The following is a 19138-nucleotide window of genomic DNA, read 5'->3' as shown; positions in this document are numbered from 1 at the left end:
TAGTATCATTGCTGAATGATGAGCTAAGACCTGTATGTCTTAGGACTTTGTGTGACTCAAGCAAAAAGAGTTGATTAGTATCATTGCTGAATGATGAGCTAAGACCTGTATGTCTTAGGCCTTTGGGAAACACATATCAAGCTTCAGCACAGGCAGAGACTGATTTAAGAAACTGAGTCGAAAGGGAAACAATTTCTTCTGCTGGACATCAGCAACGCAGAAGCAAGAGTATGAGAAGGTCTGGCTGAAAGCTATACCCAAGCTGTAACGTAAATAATAACAAGATTAAAAAAAATCTTGAGTTATTACAGTTTTGAAGAGGTGAGCCAATTTCTTCCTCAAGAAGTCAACTTTACTGTAGAGATTGACTGCCTTCAAAGAAGATTACCAAGTGCAAGAAGGAAAGAGTTAGCAAGGATTATCTGAAATGTACACTCCGGAAAAACAGTCCATGAATAGAAAATAACAATAACATTCACCCTGCTCATTAGGTTCATTCCCTCATGCCTCCCTCTAGTATGAGGATTCGTAGAAATTCTAGAGTTTCAGACACTTTGAACTTCATTGAATTTAACTCTCTGGCTTTTTTTTTTCTTTTTTTCTTTTTTTGGTTTTTACGAGACAGGGTTTTTCTCTGTATTGTTTTGGAGGCTGTCAGTCCAGCCCGGCCTCGAACTCACAGAGATCCGCCTGCCTCTGCCTCCTGAGTGCTGGGATTAAAGGCATGTGCCACCACAGGGCAGCTAATTCTCTGGCTTTTTAAGTAAGAGAAGAAAGGCAAATCTTTATTAACACATAGAGTGTAGAATTGACAAAACATACTGGAAAAAAGAGAGTGTACACGAAAGGCCTGGCAAGAAGGGAAATGGTACTGAACCATCCTCCAAGGCCTCGGAACCTGTGACTAGTATGCTACCATACTTTTTGGCAAAAGATGAGGTTAAATATTTAGGACCAAGAGAGGCGACATTGTCCTAAATTATGCATACAGACCCATTCAAAACATAGGAGTCCCTAAAAGTGTAAAGAAAGTCAAAAAGTGTGAAACAAAGGGACTCTTACAAGCTGGACATGGTAGATCACACTTACAATGCCAGCACTCAAAAGGCTGAGGCAGGGGCATTGCTGTGAGTCTCCAGACACACATCGTGTGTGCCAGTAATAGCAGAAGGAGGAAGAGAAGGAGGAGGAGGGCCAGTGTCATTTCCATACATAACAGAGCCCCCCAAAACAATGGCATTCACCACCATGCCTTCGTTTTGCCCAAGTTTTCAAGTAGGCACATATGGTAGGAACCCCTCAAGACTCTGATGGTTATGTAGCACGAGAAAGAAGAGTAACTTTTGAATGATTGTCATATTTTTAATCTTAGTGAATCTTAGCTTATCCTAATTTAATTTCCTTTATTTTGGTATCCACGTTCAAACACCCATGGAGACAGGGATTTTTCAGCTAAAGTTTATGCTTTATCTGTAGCTCTTTCAGCAGTAATTCAAGGCACATAAAAGGAGTCTTCAATTTCAGTTAAACTGGATTACAAAAAAAAACTGTACACTTCTGGAGGCTCCAATTGTAGTTTGTAAAAAAGATCTGCACTTCTAGACACAGTTTGAACCCAGAGTTTCACGTTTAGACAGCTCACAACTAGACAAACTTGACAAGGACAAAATGGGTCATAAGTGTCACTTCTTAGGAATAATTAGAATCATCTAATGTGGATAAAAGAGGTCAGACTGGCATCCACTGCTCACTAACCTTTGGAGTTACTGGACCGACAAAGGAGGTAGCCTTCAATAAATGTTTATAGTCAAGTCAAAAGGTTAATGGAGATAAAAGTAGACAGCCCAAAGGTAAAGAATAGAGGAGAATTCTAACCCAAGAAGCTGATGACATAATGCTGTCTTAGGGATTCCAAATTTTACTGGAAAATTTTTGTTGAGTATTTCCAAAATAAGAGCCAGGAAGAGCTTGAAGACCCAGGAAGAGCTTGTGTAGAAGGAGAGATCCACCCCTGAGAAATTCTTGCTTGATGAAATTCATTGGGGAAACATTTGAAAACACAATTATAACATCTTATGCCTTTGCCATTAGATGAAGGCTGATGGTGATGAAAGTTTTTTTGGTGCTGTTTTCATAGCTATGCGGTAAGAAAACGATGAAGCCTCTTTGACAATATTGTGCTATTTTATTGATACCGTCTACTATTATCTCAATGGCAAACATAATAGTGGATATTAAGCATAGAAAATTTTCAGAATGACTGCAGATATTAAATTTATATTAGAAACAGTTAGGGCTACACACACACACACACACACACACACACACACAAACACTTACACACAAACACACAAGAGAGAGAGAGAGACACTTTCTACTCTGTATTTGTCATTAAGAAATTGAATGGCACCCCGACCACCAACATCCAATTGTTCTCATATCTAATAAAAAACATGTGTATGGTTTCCTCTTTTCCTACCACACAAGTTTTTTTTTCATAGTAAAAATTTCAGGTAATATATTCAAATAATCCTCCACATTGGAATTTGATTTCATTCAATCTGACAGTAATGGAGACATTTAACTGCTCTCTTTTTTTACTGCATGATCTTTCTAGTGACAATGAATTTGAATTTTAAGAGGCAACAACCTGGGAGCAAACAACTTAAAATCCTTTCTAAAAAGTTCTCAGTCAAGGCTTAACAGAATTACATTTTCCATAATTTTAGACAAGTCACACAACCTCCAAATTATCAATTTAACCTTTCCAATCAACAAAATAGTACTTTTAAGTAAATAAATATAACTCAGAATTTTAAAGGCAAAATTTGTGAGCATTTTTACTTGATACTGTTATTGAAGTGAGAATTGAATCACAAGTGTGTGTTTGTGTTGGGGGCTGCACATGTGCATGGGAGAAGTGGTATAATCGTTTAAATATGTAACTAATAAAATTCCTAAACTCATTACAAGGTGAACTGTATTATTGACATTTGCTGTTTGGCAACGAGAAAATTCAACTTCATAAAATATATCAAACTTGTAATGCATGATAAAAATTGTAGTACTCTATGTATTTTTCAAACTTGCACACAAAGCAACTAAATATACTCTGAATTTAGATGACACAATTACAAATGAGAAAGACACAAGTGATGTTCTGTTAAAGTCACTGCAGCATTCTGTTAGGTAAGGATAGACACATGGATGGGAAGCTCGTGAAGGTGTCATTATAATCCTGCTTTCCACGAGTGGGGCTCTATAAAATATCTGTTATGGGTACCAGGAGAGCAGAATTTCAGAGGAGTTCTGCTAAAAAGCATCGTCAAACTGACTGTGGGGTGTGCAATGCCAACCATGGCAAGAGCCCTTAAAAATGTCAGCATAGAATAAAATGACAGAATTCTAGCCCAATAAATTCCTACCATGTATGTCAGACAATTTTATTTCTAAGAACCAACAATTTAAATAACTGTTATCATTTGTGGTATATTTGCTTAGTCTTAACCCATGCCACTGCTTAAATATAGAAACTTCAGAACAAAAAAATATAACTATTTTGTTCAAATCAAACACAAATAATTCTATGCATGCGGGTTACTTAAAAGCAAACCCCTTCCAAATAAGGCTAACCATTTGTGGATAAGTAGGAAAATAATGTGAGCTGAAACTATCAGCTCCAAGATAGAAATACTTCACTGTTTTAAGTGGGACAAATCGCTATATTAATAACACCTAAACTATCCAGATATTTATTCTAGTTTCATTTTCAAAAAGAATAAACTAATTTCTCTTTCTTTCTTTTTTTTTGCCAACTCCAGTCCCACAGTCTCATCTGTTCTTCAGAAACATTTGGCTCCGAACAGGAGTGCCTCCCCGCAAGCTGGCAACCACTAGCTTCACCCTTTTTATTTTATGTGGCTCTGAGAGTCGCAGGGTATTTAAGGAGTGTTGTTTTGCTCCTGGCAGAGTTTCCAGGCTTGCACCTGATGCAATGTGCAAAAGAGTGTCAGCGCTGAAACCCTAAGAAGGGGGAAAAAAAAACACCCGCCCAAACAACAAATTACTTTCCAGTAGCCTTGCTTTTAGAAGACTGTCACACAAAACTGTGACAAGGGTCAGGAACATGGAAGCCTTGGGTACCAGCTATGTGACCTGGAGCCAACCACTTAACCTCTGGAGGTCCCGTCTTCTTTCTGTGTAAGATGATCTCATATGTCCTTACAACTTGTTAATACTGTCATTATGAGACATTTGCTATAGGATTTCCTTCTAAGCCAATCTCATATTCTGAGTGTGCCCCGGAGGATGCATATGGAAACCCAACCCCACGAGCTTCAATTTACTGATGAAAAAGCTACTCTTGTTGTCAGATAGACACGCAGACAGACAGACAGATAGATAAATAGATAGATAATGAAATCTGTCTTAATTGGATATTATATATTTTTAACCTACTCAGAGAAAGTGATGTGGTCAAAATAAAAGTCTTATTTTGAAGAATAGAAGGTATATTGACTAGAAATACATTCACAGTTAACTATTATCAACCTATTTAGGTTAAAAAACACGGTGGTAATCCGGTTTGGTCACCTTTCTTTGGGACTCATCCAAAAGCATCATGTACTAGAGAGAATGTATGTCCTGCTCTTTTGGGACCCGTAGAAATAGTTCTGCTTCACTTGACTTAAGGTCAGAGAGTGCAAAACTATCCTTGCTCTTGAAAGGTCAAAGTCCTGAGAGTAAAGGTCTAAGGCATGGCTCCTGGTGGATGTCTAAGGTGTGGATGTCTTACTTAGATAACAAGAGATTTGGTCTAAGGCGTGGTTGCTCTTAGTCCTCAAGGCTAGATAACAATGGTTTGATCTAAGGTGTAGTTACTAAATGTTTTGAGAATTACCTCTGTTTGTTCCTTGTATCATGATAAAGCCTTTTGCCTTTCCTGCCCTTTTGGTTGGGGTATGTAAGAATTTTGAGCAGTAAGCGTAAGGCATGTCCCAGTACTCACTGGATGTCCTCACAACTCTATTCTGTGTCTCTGTCCATAGTATATTTAATTTTGCTACCTGCCATTTTTCAGTCCACACCCCTTTTCTTAGGTACAGACTGGGCAAGTCAGTTGGATTCAACTGAAGCTCCCCACAAAAGTGGGGTTACTACCCTGCTCAGAGTTACCCTTGAATACTGAGAGGGATAAATCCCTCAAGAATTAGTCTACCACAGAATGTAATGAATTTGATGGCTTTATTATTATTATTGTTATTGTCACTTTAGTCAATCTTTATTTCTAGTTTAAGAGAGATAAAACTTTTTTTCAAGACAGGGTTTCTCTGTGTGTAGTCCTGGTTGTTCTGGAACTCACTGTCTAGACCAGGATGGCCTTGAACTCCCAGAGTGCTGGGATTAAAGGTGCCTCCACTGCTAGGCAAATTAGGTAGGAATCTATTTTTTTTTTAAGATTTATTATGTATACAATGTTCTGCCTGCATGTATGCCATGAAAGTGCACCAGAACACGTTATAGATGGCTGTAAGCTACCATGTGGTTGCTGGGAATTGAACTGAGAATGTCTAGATAAACTGTCAGTTCTCTTAACCTCTCAGGCATTTCTCCAGTCCCCAGAGTTCTTGATTCCATTGGCTGAATCTCTGTCCAGAGGATGGGATTTTGTTGGCTTCCTCCCTATATTCTGGCTTTTACATTCTCTTTGTCTCCTCTTCTCCATGAGTCTTGGATGGGGTAATACAAATGATTTATTTAGGCCTAAGCCCTCATGTAACTTACTCTTAGAATCTGGGGCCGTTCTAAGGGAGAAAAGGGTCTTAATATAAGAGTATTAAGGTTGCAATAAGAAAATATATATTTCTCTTAATTACTAATATTCTTGCTCTGTATCTTTGTATCTATTATGTTAAACTAAAATTTGCTCACTTGTATTTAGAACTTTAAAAATCCTGATGTCATAATTAAGTTAATGAGAAGTGTGTGATCAAATAAGCATGGAAATGAGGAAGATGAGTCCCTACCATGGTAAAAAAATGTCAATATTAAAGTTAGTGCTAGGCATTATGTTGATAACAATATATTTCAGAATGGTGCATTTTTTCCCAGGTGCTGAAAGCACTAGGCAGAAATGTGAAGGTGTCAGAGTAGTTGAGTCAAGCTTCTGTACATTCTATGACAATTTGTTTATGAGGATGTTAGGAAGGACTCGAGTATCTAAAAGGCTTTGATGATGGTGGATTTGAATATTTTTACCTAACCAACACACACAGAAAGACTATTGAAAAGCTGCTCTTTATGGATCAAGTGTCAACCTCACTGAAGGGGTTACCTTGCTTTCCCACTTGAAGATAGTAGGAGCAGGATACGAAGTAAGCATTAGCACCCTATGTTTCTAACACCCAGACTCTCTTCTGCATGTCCCTACCTCGGGAGCTGGAAGAGCATGCATGCATTGAAGTCAGATTAGCACAGTCTTTGTTAATATTGCATCTGGATACATTTTTGTAATGTGATACACTTTTTGTTGCTACAAAATTTCAGTGGCATTTTTTAATGAGAAAGAATGAACATGAATTTTTAAAAAGTATTGTTATTTATTAGTAATATATTTTGTATGAGTCACAGGAGACAATTACACTTTAGTAACTCCACTTCAATTCTCTATCCTATATTTTTATTTCCTCCCTCCCTGTCCTTCCCTCCTTCCCTTTTTCCTTCTCTGCTCTCTCCCCTCCCTCCCACTCCTCTCCTCTCCCTTCCCCCTTTCTTTCTCCCTTTCTTCTTGGCTATTGTTTCTTTTCTTTTTGAGACAAGGTTATTAAGTAGCCCAGCCAGGACTTGGGGATGTTTTGTACTCAGTCTCTCGTATGCTCCACCATACCTGTCCTTAATCTATCATGTTCTCTGAAAAAGTGAGTTGCAAATAGAAGCATCAATGTATATGCTGGAGAGCCAGATTAAATTGGGTGAAACTGGCCAACTAAGGTATCTATTGAAGTTTAGTATGTGGGTACAAATATTAGTGTTTTGTGGCTGTCAGTTACATGTAAATTATCTTGAGGTTCAGAAGGAATGTGTTTGTGTTATCTAAATGTGGGTTCTGCAATGTCAATAACAGAGCATTATGTGTAAAACCATTTCAATTAGCAATAGCCAAACACATGTGCCTTTGTCCTTATCTGAATTGTTTCTGTTTGGAGAAGGTTACTGCTCAGTTATTTGAATAATCATTTGGGGCCTTTATGGAAATTATTTATAGTCATCCTATGTGCAGAAATTTACTGACATGCTTTATTCAGAAAACTTCAAGAATGCAGAGACAGATGACTTACATTTCCCCCAGATGCTCACGATATATTAACAATAATAGTTAAGTAGCATTCACACAGATTACTTAAATCAATATTAATAATCAAGATAATTATATTTAAGCCTATGATTGGTACACTTGGAAGTTGCAATGCACATTCCATGATCCATGACCAAATGACAGTGTAACCACAGATGAGAAACGATTGCTAGTCTATGTTAGGGATGGAGCGTGCTTAGTGAGAGATAGGAGGCTATCTTTACAATTCAGCTGAAACCACCAAGTTTCTCATGTGTAGCAATGAAATACCATAAGACATGGCTGATATTTTAATAGATCTCCAATCTAATCACAATGATCTTTCAAGATAGATATTTGGAGTTCAGTTATGTATCCCCATGTCTATTAAATACCAGCTTATTGCTTCTCAGCCTTTTGCTAAGACCAAGTATATTAATGTATGCCTTTTTATTCTGCCAGACGCTTTTCCCTAGATGACTGTAGACCCTGCCAAGACAGCAATCAATATTAACCATGACAATAGCCAGATGAATATGTATATTTTAAGTATATGTCCATTAGTTAATCTCATACACTTTGCTAATTAATGATTTACAGGTGGCTTAAAAATTTGTATGTGGGAGGCAAGTGATTGAGTGAACACCATATGCCCATCCCTTAGGGAAGTGTGTGACTTTGTAGAAATTACCAAGATTAATTAAATTGGTTAATTGATTATTTTATGGGTTTGGAGAGACTGCTCAATAGTTAGTGCACTTGCAGTTCTTACAGAGGATCCAGGTTCCATTCCTGGTGTCCACACAGGATGGCTCACAACTGTCTATAACTCCAGTTCCATAGGGTCTGATGCATGTGATGCATGCTAGTGAACTAGTGAAGCCCACACAGACATGAAGACAATCTCTCTCTCTCTCTCTCTCTCTCTCTCTCTCTCTCTCTCTCTCTCTCTCTCTCTCTCTCACACACACACACACACACACACACACTAAAAACTTAAATTACAAAAGTGTTTATGGTACAGGGTTATTTTTTAAAAACTGAGTTCATACATGTAATGTATGTTAAAAGTACTGGGTATGTTAGCTTCTACTTCTCTTTAAAGAAATGTGTTTTCTCAGAATCTTTAATTCCCAGTAAAATAATTTTGGCTGATTCAAAAAATGACATATTTCTCTAATGTATGCAGCAGTTATCTGTCAAAATTTTAGGTGCTACATTGTCTGATTTTTTGCAATTCCATAAAATATCTCTATAACTATTTTATAATGATAAATACCCAGAGAGTCTAAAGAGCTAAATAACTCATCCAAGTACTAATTTCTAGAAACTTCCTTAACCATGAACTGTCTTCTGTTTTTTGTTTTTTTTCCCCTAGTAATCTACAGAAAGTTGAATTCTCTGCATGGTGTGAGAGTGCTGAGGATCGTCTTAGGAAGTATGCCTAATATCAGCTCTTCCTGCCCATCCAAGCTAGCTTAAATGATCTTCCACGAACCAGTGGTTAGCAGTTTCTGTTTTACATTATGCATGATGTCTTGCTGCACTTTGTAGAAGCTAATTGCATGGCGCCTCATTAATAATTTTCAGGGTTTCTTGAGCTGTGAAATTTATAGCTTTTGTGGTGAATTATTTCTCGCATTTGCACAGTTTGGGGTCTTGTAAGTCTAGTTGAGATGCTAAATATCAGTACTAGTCATCAAGTAAGAGGAACAGACCAAACGTGGTCTACTTAGTGATATAAAATATTGAAAAATGGATAATACTTTTTAATATTGTATTTTCATGACTGTAGGCATTTTTAGACTTGTAGAGATGATTATATCTTATACTGGATAAAAAATAGCCTATATAAGCATTTCATTCATAAGCAGAATTCATGATGAGAGCCAGGATGACATGAGGTTCAAGATACTGGCTGGACTGGTTATACAAGAATACACATACACAGAATAAGATACCTCCTATGGTGTGCAATTGTTGCTTAACAAACATGGGTGGCTTCACGTATTCCCTGATGATGCTGTTGTGTGCAATCGGAACTGAGGACAGGCTAGTCAGCCTTTGGCAGTGCAGAACATTTCCTTTCTTCAGAACCTTTGGATATACCGCCTATCTACTTGAAAGGGTTTATCTAGTATGTATACTTTTAGATGAGATGGCTTTGGCCACAGGTGGGTTGCACCATAACCCACGCACAGCCCTTTCTCCTGCTGGACAAAGTTGGAATTTAATCTGAAAGTCAAAAGTTTCCCATGATGAGAAGCACTGGGTAGAAATAAAGCAGATGTGAAAAAATTAGTGCCAAGGCTTGTTCTTTAGACTAAATGTTGAAAGCATAATGTTCAACTGTAAGTTAGATACTAGTCACTTAATGCTCACAAGGTCATGTTTCTAGGATGTAGTAAAAATGACGAAGGTAAGAAGGAGGAATCTTGGTTCACGCCCTTGTAGACTTGGTGAAACACACCATAGCAGCTAGAGAGCCAGCTTGAGTCTGAACCCAACTTTCCCACTTGGCTGCTTGAGGTGTGGATTTGGTCAGGCAAGTGTGGCTCTCTGAGAATCAGTTCTCTTCTTTAAGTCCTACTGATGCATTGGGGCTGCGGTGAATGTTGAATTGAACAAGAAAAATACAAAGTATTTCTAACACTTAATATGGGCATTCATTTGAGGAATGGGACAAAATGTGGAAAAATTATTAGATTTCTGCCAGAAATCCTAAGTCTGCCTTGGTTAAATAACAAGATCAAAGCCAGCTAGGACTATGTGAAACCTTTTCACAAAATAAGGTCTAATATCTATTGAATTTATACCACCCAGTATCAACAGAATAATGCATAACAGAGTATATGTATAAGAGTTTACTCACTTGATCCTCTATCAATTGGAGCAAAACAAAAAATACCTCATCGCCGGGTGTTGATGGCACACGCCTTTAATCCCAGCACTAGAGAGGCAGAGACAGGCGGATCTCTGTGAGTTTGAGGCCATCCTGGTCTACAGAGCGAGTTTCAGGAGAGCCTCCAAAACAATACAGAGAAACCCTGTCTCAAAAAACCAAAAAAAAAAAAAACCCTCATCACTGCCATGTTTATAGTGACAATTCTGTTAGTTGAATAATAACTTGCATTATAATAAAACTTTACTTAAGAAATAGTTTTTTGTTAAGATAGTCTAAATTTCTAAGTTCTCCTGAGTAAATTGGGAGTTTTGGGGACTGGGGAGAGGTTGGAAGGGGAGAGAGGAAAAATGTACAGCCCAATTAAAAAAAGTAACTAAATAAATAAAACTTAAGATTGTGACAAAGTACTTTCAAAACGATAGTCTAAATTTCATAGACTTTTTTTTTACTTTTTAGCTTATGCATTAAAGCACAAAAATATCTATTGTTAATGACAAGAGGTATTATCTAATATGTAGTATATACCTATATGATGTTTACATTTGGTTAACTCTACTTATATCACTGAACATTTAGCAATTTCCTTATCCTGAAATCTTTCAATATACTTTCAACTAGCCTTTTAAAATTCATAATAAAACATTGTCACAGTCATAATCACTCCCCTCTCCCCTGACTTCTTCCCCTAATAGTTTTATTAGGTCAGAAGACCTAAAATCTGGTTTGTAAGGCATTAGGGAAGCAGTTGGAAAAAAATTCTGGGTATTGCATTCCTAAATCTCACTTCTACACTTTCAACTCTAACTTGAGAATTCCTTATGCAGTAAGACCATTATGAAGATGTGATTTTGTGCCGTATTTCATGCTGGTGTCATGTCTTAAATGTGATTATCTTTTTGGAGGGTAGAGTGTTGAGACAGGGTTTCTCTGTAGCTTTGGAGCCGTTCCTGGAACTCACTCTGTAGACCAGGCTGGCCTTGAACTCACAAAGATCCGCCTGCCTCTGTCTCCCAAATGCTAGGATTAAAGGTGTGTGCCGCCACCACCTAGCAAATGTGATTCTCTTAATCAGAAGTACTTATTTAATGTTTTTTCCTGTCTCCCTTGTCACCTGCCACAAAATGAAAGCAAGTCCAAATCAAAATACAGTCTCCCATTGTTAAGGAGACCCTGACTTTTTCCAATGAAGTGTCATTCTTTCACATCATTTCCACAATTTTTAAGTGCACATTCACTAAACTTGAGTTTAGTTGTTGCTTTTCTTTTTTAATTATTGCTGGCTTTTATGCTACAGCTATCCTATTCGGCAACTGCGACTCCGAAGCTACCAGCATCCGCTAGGCACTGACTCTTTCAAAGCTACTAAGGAAACTTATTTAAATCTTTGTCCTGCTAAAAAACTCAAGATTAAAAGGTTGAGGTAGAATCCTGCTTCCCAGAGAGGCTGAATAGCAAGCAGCTCACCTAGCTCACCTCTGTGCTTCTCCCAAGAAGTCCTTGTGCTTTTTCTCTCCCTTTGTTATAAAGTTTTCTCCACTTGGCTTCTCCCGACAATCTCCTGTCAGCTAGTTGCTGAACCAGCCTCCTGACTGCAGGTGGATTTTATTTAATCAAACACATCTTTGCATCATTAAACAAATGTTCTAGAGCGTACACAAAAGTAACACACCTTAAAATAATATGCGACAACACATGGTTCTAATGGTTGGTAAGTGGTTGGATTCCCTAAGTCACCAGAAATGAGTTCCCTAATCATATTATTATGAGCTGAAGAACCAGGACTCTTCGATGGTTTGAGCTACTTCTGACCCTAGGATTCCCTTCTTCCTCCTTGTGGGAGGAACTCAGGAAACAGACTTGCCCAGGTTGCTCAATAAGTCCTTTCTAACTTTGCTCCTTTTCTTGGTGTTAAATACAAATCAAAGGTGTCCTCCGCAACATTTACAAAACGAATCAGACTGGTGGTAAAAATATATTGAGCAAGAGTGCTTCACTCTGTCGGAACAAGGCTGGAATCCCTCCAGTAGGCACGCAAACTCCTATTGGTTCTTTCACGGGACTTTCACACACCTGAGAATCATGAAACTGTATCTCCAATTCACCCTGACACAGAGCTCTGGAATCTAGTTCTGTGTGAAAGAGAAATGTAGCAGCAACAACAGAATTCAAAGGGCAAAGTGGTGCATGTTTATACGTGGTGTGTGTGTGTGTGTGTGTGTGCGCGTGTGCACGTGTGCATGTGTGTGTATGTTGTATATGTGAGTACATTAGCATGCTTGTATGTCATATTTGTGGGCAAAATGTCCTCTGTCGGCTAAGACTTGGCATTGAACTTAAGCACATATTTTCATGTTAGGCTGACTAACTCAAATTCTCTTTTCTAATACTCAAGGCTTTTAGGGAATTGGAGGGAGGCATATTTCTAAGTGAGATCTGTTACTATAACCCTTCCAGTGCCTCAGAAAGCATGTTCCCGAGATAGCCACTCGATGAATATATTTCAAATGTTGATAAGGACACCACATAGAGCAACTCCCTCTTTTTCTCAAATCACACTGTTCAACAACATGTGGAAGAAAGTTTGATAATTCTGCAGCAGACTAATTTAAGCAACGCTAAAGTAAACCTAATGATAAGGCCACTGGATAGTTAAGTCTCACCCATGAAAAATGACAGTATCTTCATTTATAATGTAGAATGCTAAACATGGAGTATAAATAAACTGACAAATTTTTTTTCTAAATCCCTCTCCTTTAACTTGTGTGAATAGACTAAACACATGGAACAAAACCAAATTATCTGGTAGCTTTTTTTCCCCTCCCTGTCTTAAAAGTAAAGATTGAGAGTTGGAGGAGAAATGATGGAGAGGAAACTTTCTGATAAAAGAAGGGTCCAGCCTTGGGACTGGGGCCGAGACAGCCAGTGTTCCAATAAGACTCAACAAACAGCTCTGATCAAAATCTAAGTGATGAGAAGCAGCCTGTAGCTTCGAGATAGCCGCTTCCCACTATTTCTGAACTAAGCCAGCTCAGGTAACAGCATGAATGCATAATTATAATTATGCATATGCATCAGACTATGCATAATGATCTTAAAATCTGTAAACAAAGGCAAGGCATTAGAATTTCTCAGCTACTTTCGAGACACTGTTACATCACATGAAGTATGACTATGATTTTTACGGAGGGGTGGGTCGCTGAAACTTTTACATGAAATGTGCAAACTTCGTAAGATTACTGGTGGATTGGTATTGCATTGAAAAAAAACAGAAGAAATCTCTTTTCTTTGGGAAATCTGTAAAAAGTGTTAAGTCAAAGACAGGCAAATATTTCAAGACACAGGAGGAAAACACTTTTGAGGGCTCAGAATTAAAACAATCTAGGATTAGAGGCCCAGGTAATAATTAAATAACATTTTGTATCTCTGATACTTATAGAATAATGCATGTCCCAGCAATTAATTGTTTGGGGGGGGAACAAAACAAAAACAAGGATTTGTGTTGAAATAGGTAGACGAAGGGCCAGGCTGCAGAGCATGAATGGCAGGCAGTGATCATCTCTTTCCAATCCCAAGTTTCCAAAGATTTAATCACGGAAGTCTTACCCCATGTCTCCAGTTGTGAAGCGGATGCACTTCCTTTCAACTTTGCTAAGCGAAGCTGGGCTTCTAGCTGGGAGTTAAAATCCCTTCCCACCTAAAAAAATGATCATGTCTTCTTAACTTCTATTTTTGATGCAACTTTCCCTTCTATTTCCTAAGCAGAATGATTTGATTTGATATTCTGGAAGTCTAACATGTTCCCATGGTACTATTTTTATTGCCTTACCATGGAATGTGTCCAAGTTCTGCTCATTGCTTACCGAGTCTTAAGCTGAGTACCCTCGTCTATAGAGAGTAGGTAAGCAGGGAGACTAAGGGCCATTGCAAGGATTGAGTCCACACACGAGTCACATGGAGCAGGACACTTGGGAAAACACAGGCTCTTCAGTTAGGCAAATCAGACATCTTGGAATTGGTTTCATCTGTTTCTTAGCCCTACCTCCCAGAAAAGCCCAAAGAAACCACTCAGCATTTTTCTCTTTCAGATTCATTTCCTTGTTCTTGTCAATATCCGTTTTCTTGCTTTCTTTAGCTAAAGTCCGTCCATCTTTGATTAGAGGTTATAGTTCATTAGCTCTTGATGTAATTATTTCATTAATGGCTCCAGTAATGATTCACATTGTTTATAACTGTGTTTTCCATGACTCCTCTTCCCTTCCAAACACCTTTTGTTATCTTCTCTCCCAGTCTCCCTTATAGCCCCCTTCTCTCTCTGTCTCTCTCTCTCTCTGTCTCTCTCTCTCCCTTTCCCATCTCTGTCTCCCTTCTGTCCTCCACCCCTATTTTTCCTCTCTCCTTCATTTAACCCTAGCACTCCCTCTCCATCCTCCTGACCCTCTCAATCTCTTCCTTTCTCCACATCTCACTCAGCATCACTGCTTATTACTCGGCAGTCATTGACTCTGTTGGTGCAATAAGCAACCAGTTTGAAAACCTATCTTGTACACACACTAATTTTTAGTGCATACGTTGTTTGATGACCTAAGTCAGCTGAAGGCTACGTTAGCTCAGGCAAATCAGGCCGTCAAAAGATAGCATGCAAGTCGTTCACGGTGCAAGAAAAGTGTGGTAAAATTCGCAGCAGAGCAGGAACTTCTAAGATGTCTGAGGATTTGGGACTGTGGAGGATGCACCACCGGGGAAACGAGAACTCCCCACGCAACTGACAGCTCAGCTGAAGAAGTAAGAGAACCAATTACAACATCCATCTCGGTGCCGAGCAAGACGTTTTTGAGACAGTAGTCTGATGTGTCAAAGTAGTGGGTGATAATCCAAGTTTCCTCCATGATTTTGGAAGATGGGAAAGTGATCCTTTGTTGACTGTTTTTGGTTACTTATTTTGTTTTGTTTTAACTTTTGAGATGCAGTATCATGTAGCCCAGGCTGACCTCACATGGTAGGTAGCCCAAGGATAACAGCCACAGGAATGCTCACCTTAGATGCCTGTCCCACAATGCACAGTTTAGCAGTGCTGGGGATTAAACTCAGTGATGTGTGCTTGCTGCGTAGGCGTTCTGCCTAGTGAGCCACAGTCCTAGCCACGATTAATTCTTTAAAATAAACTTCCCATTATTTCTTCACTAAAATGAAAAGGACCTTATTTCGGCTTTGGGGAACATTTGTCTTTTTTTCTCTCCCTCTCTCTGTCCCTCCGTCCTTCCCTCTCTCCTTCTCTTTCTTCCTTCCTTCCTTCCTTTCTTTCCAATATCTGGATTCACATGCTAAAATGTTACAAATGGACAGTTTCAATGCACAGAAATAAAGAGCAAAGGAGACAAGAAAGTTTTAGACTTTCCAAGAAACAGCCAAGTTTAGATATATTATTGAACATTTTAAGAAAAGTTTCACATTCTTACCAAGTATTTATGGATTGTTTTGTTCAACAATCTGGTTTTATTTTTCAGTGTTGGCTGGTATGACATCATTATGACAGCAATACTAGATGAGTATGCTGAAGATGTTCTTACACCAGAAAAAAGACATTGTGAATGAGTAATACTTACAAACGAACTCCCTTAGTTCGTTGGAAAATGCACATTTAGAACTCCAATACATTTGTCTCCTTTACCAAGAACTTCACAAAGCAGGCTGCAGACCCCATGGCCCCTCAATATTTATGGGTATTTAGTTTTCAATTTGACGTCTTCATTTATAATCTAACCTAGCACATCTGAAAATAAATGCACTTTCACTATGTGCAATGGAAATTGGCCTCTGCTGGCAAAATTCTCTCTTGAAATACAGCAGATAGAATATCTTCATTTACCCAAACTAGTATTTCTCAACTTTCAGTTTGTAACCCTTTAGGAAATCCTGGACCTGATGATTATTATCCTTTATAACGTATTACTTAAACAGAGCAAAGAATTGACACAGCCCCAACAAAATGAATGGCCAACTCTCAAGGTTAGAAGACAAGGAGGTTATTAATCTCTTAATCTAGCTATAAATTACACATAAATCCTTGCATCCACCAATAAGGACTTTGTGTTAAGCGGATAGAGGGAGAATCTTTTCCCATTCTTCTGGTCATAGGGAAAATTCTGTGATTTATCTTCTGACTTTCCCATCTCTGTCCCTCTCTTTTAGGTTCCCAAATTCTTCAACATGATCTTCGGAGTTTATATGTCTCAACTTCCCCATGACGGACAGCTGGTTTAAGAAGTGTGGAATCTTATTGAGTACTTGTGAAACAGGCTGGTTAGCTCACTCTTCTCCTCTCCTCCACCCTCCCTTTCCTTCTCCCCTCCCCTCCCCTCCCCTCCTCATATGCTATCATCCTTAGTTTTTTGAAACATTCTCTCTATATGTAGCTCATTCTTTCTGGAACTCCTGTTCCTCATTTTCAGGAGTTCTAGGTTTATAAGTATCACCTCCTCTACCTGGCTGCCATTTTTGTCTCCTGTTCACCATAAGACATTTGTACACATACACACATTTATCCAGTGGATCAGTTCTCAGTAAAAATATAGAATCGAACTGATAGTAACGAAAGAAGGACTGCCATGCTACATATATATCTATATTTACAAATTGATTTTTTCCTTTCAAAACTTTTTTTTTCATCCTTTCTCTAAACCTGAATACATATTTTCTCAAAAACCTTCCTAGTGTTTGTATGTTTGTTCGTCTGATTCATAAGTATAGACAGTGGTTCTTTTGTCTAAACATGAGACTCCGGAGAATCGTGAAGGGCATTTTTACTACAATAAGCAAAAGTAAGTCAGAAGTTGTCTATAAAGAATGTATGAACTGTGTGGCCATCAGAGGCTGACTTTTGAGAGGCTGTGAATAGGGTCAGTGGTTAGCAGGGTACTTCCTGGAACTGGACGGAATCCAAGAACTGTAGACACCTTGCATCAAAGAGTGATCTCTACAAGTGCTAAACTCTGCAACCTCGACTTGTCTCATGGACTCGCTGCATAACACTGGTCACTAATTGGCTGCAACTGCTCCAGACAGCCCTGCACCGGCCAACAGAATGAATGCCTCTCTCTGCCCTTAGGAAATCTGCCTCCACAGGTGAGGTTTGGGGCCATGTGTAAAGCAGGGTGTCAAGTTTGTTTTCTTGTTATTTGGACAGTGGTATAAATAAAGCATTTCAACATGCTCAGCAACACTAGCCCTCCTTTTGGATATTCTGAAAACATTTACTTTTGTATATGATTTACTTTTGCATTTCTGAGTGAAAAGTGACTATCACTGAATAGTCAATATAAGCAAACAGGTTTTTGAGAGCTTAGTGTAATTTGAGATAAAACTGAGGTTGGAATGCAAAATTCTGGTTCCTTCTACTTACTTTCACTAAAAGTTTAAGCAAAAATGCTGACCTTCATCGATTTTTTACTTCTCTAGAAACCCTGATCACACCAGGGTCCAAACTCAGCCATTTCCCCTGCGTCATTTTCAATGTCTGGTTCTTCTTTGCAACATTATAAGAATGAATCTTATTCTGTTTTTAATCATAAGTCTTATCCATCAATCAAGGCAGGTATATAATAAGCTAAGCTACTGTGTAAATCTAAACATTCTCCACAAATGGGAAAGATACAGTCTGGGCTCTCTGATTGTTACTAAGGCAACTATCTAAAATGAAAATCTGATTAACCCTTCTGCTGCTCGGAACTACCCATGTACCATGGTAGCTGACTTCCCTGAACTTATCACTCCCTTTTCCCCCCTCAAGAAATTCATAATTGCATTGCTCCAAAGTAGTTGTGCTCTGGTTATGTTATCTGAGGCTGAGAGGGCTGTGACGGGTGGCTGTCCCACATGGACAGCTGAGTGGGGAGGCTCATGTGGAAACTGACATCAAAACAGACGTTAAAACAGAGGGCACAGATTTCCCTCTTACTTTAGGCACCGGTTTGATGAAATCCGTGACAACATTTATGGATTTCTATTCAATAAACATCATAATACCACGGTATTTTCCTTTCTCTTGGGAAATAATTTGACAGTAAGAGCCGTGTGTTTCACAAACATATTTTGCTCGACTATTTTTGAATGACATTAGCAACTGTTGAAGTTTGCTAGGCAGGATAATATTTCAAAGACTTATGCAGAATTTTAGCCAGGAATAAATATCAATCAGGCACCGTCTACTCGCTACAGCTAAATACAAAGAAGGAAGACCAGCAGCCAGGAGGGAGAGCACACGTTTGGATGTTAATTTTGACGGGGGGAGGCTACTCACTAGCAATTCATTAATAATTAGACTTAGAAAACAAATATCGTAGTGACATTACGCTAAGAGATCCCTGTAGTTTTGCACAATAAGCACTCCGGTTTCCTTTAAAACTCTCACTGCCTCACCCTACGCCCTTGCCAAGCCTCTCTAGAAAGAAGTTGGCATGGCTTTCACAAGGAGCCTCCACTAGAGGTAAACACACCATTTGTTTTTCCTTAAATGAGGCTTGGTCTGTCTCTTCCTCTCTGGGTAGGTCATCCTGTGCCTTCATCCTGGCTTCCTTCCCTACTCCTCTCTTTAATTCAACCCCACTGCTTCCTCCAGACTCAGAACGGCTTCCGCTGCCCCGAGGAAGCATTTCCCAATTAGCCCCCCCCCCTTAGTTCATGCTTTTATGTCCTCTCGGAACATAACTGTGCTATGCTGTTTCCTGCTTGCTGACACCTTGTCTGCAATTGCGTCTCTCCCCCTGCTCTGTGGCTGAATGCACTGTGTTGACTCTATTTCATTTGGTTACTGCTAGTTCACCTGCTGTTGTCTTTCTGGGGTGGCCTCTACTTATTTCTATCGTTTAAGAAGGAAAAGCACCAGTGTAGTCCATGATGGATAG

General features: G+C 38.8%; 1 protein-coding gene and 1 long non-coding RNA gene across 4 annotated transcripts in view; one reads left to right on the top strand and one right to left on the bottom strand.

Moving 5' to 3' along the window:
- Zfpm2 (zinc finger protein, FOG family member 2) overlaps positions 1–19138 on the bottom strand; it is a 427444-nt gene that overhangs the window by 147292 nt on the left and 261014 nt on the right. The window contains exon 1 of one of the 3 annotated variants that reach the window (XM_021228718.2): positions 13842–14044. The exons of 1 other annotated variant lie outside the window; for it this stretch is intronic. The gene's annotated coding sequence lies outside the window, so the exon portion shown is untranslated. Of the gene's footprint in view, positions 1–11702; positions 11803–13841; positions 14045–19138 lie in introns of those variants that run through there. One more of the 3 variants, XM_021228717.1, reaches the window with a different exon arrangement.
- LOC121133604 lies at positions 8695–17455 on the top strand. Its single transcript, XR_005870490.1, has 2 exons — positions 8695–8836; positions 16428–17455. It is a non-coding gene; the product is annotated as an uncharacterized LOC121133604 (long non-coding RNA).

The sequence above is a fragment of the Mesocricetus auratus genome, unplaced genomic scaffold (assembly GCF_017639785.1).
Source record: "Mesocricetus auratus isolate SY011 unplaced genomic scaffold, BCM_Maur_2.0 Super-Scaffold_100023, whole genome shotgun sequence".
In the NCBI taxonomy this organism is placed as follows: Eukaryota; Metazoa; Chordata; class Mammalia; order Rodentia; family Cricetidae; genus Mesocricetus; species Mesocricetus auratus.
This window is presented reverse-complemented; position numbering and strand designations above follow the sequence as displayed.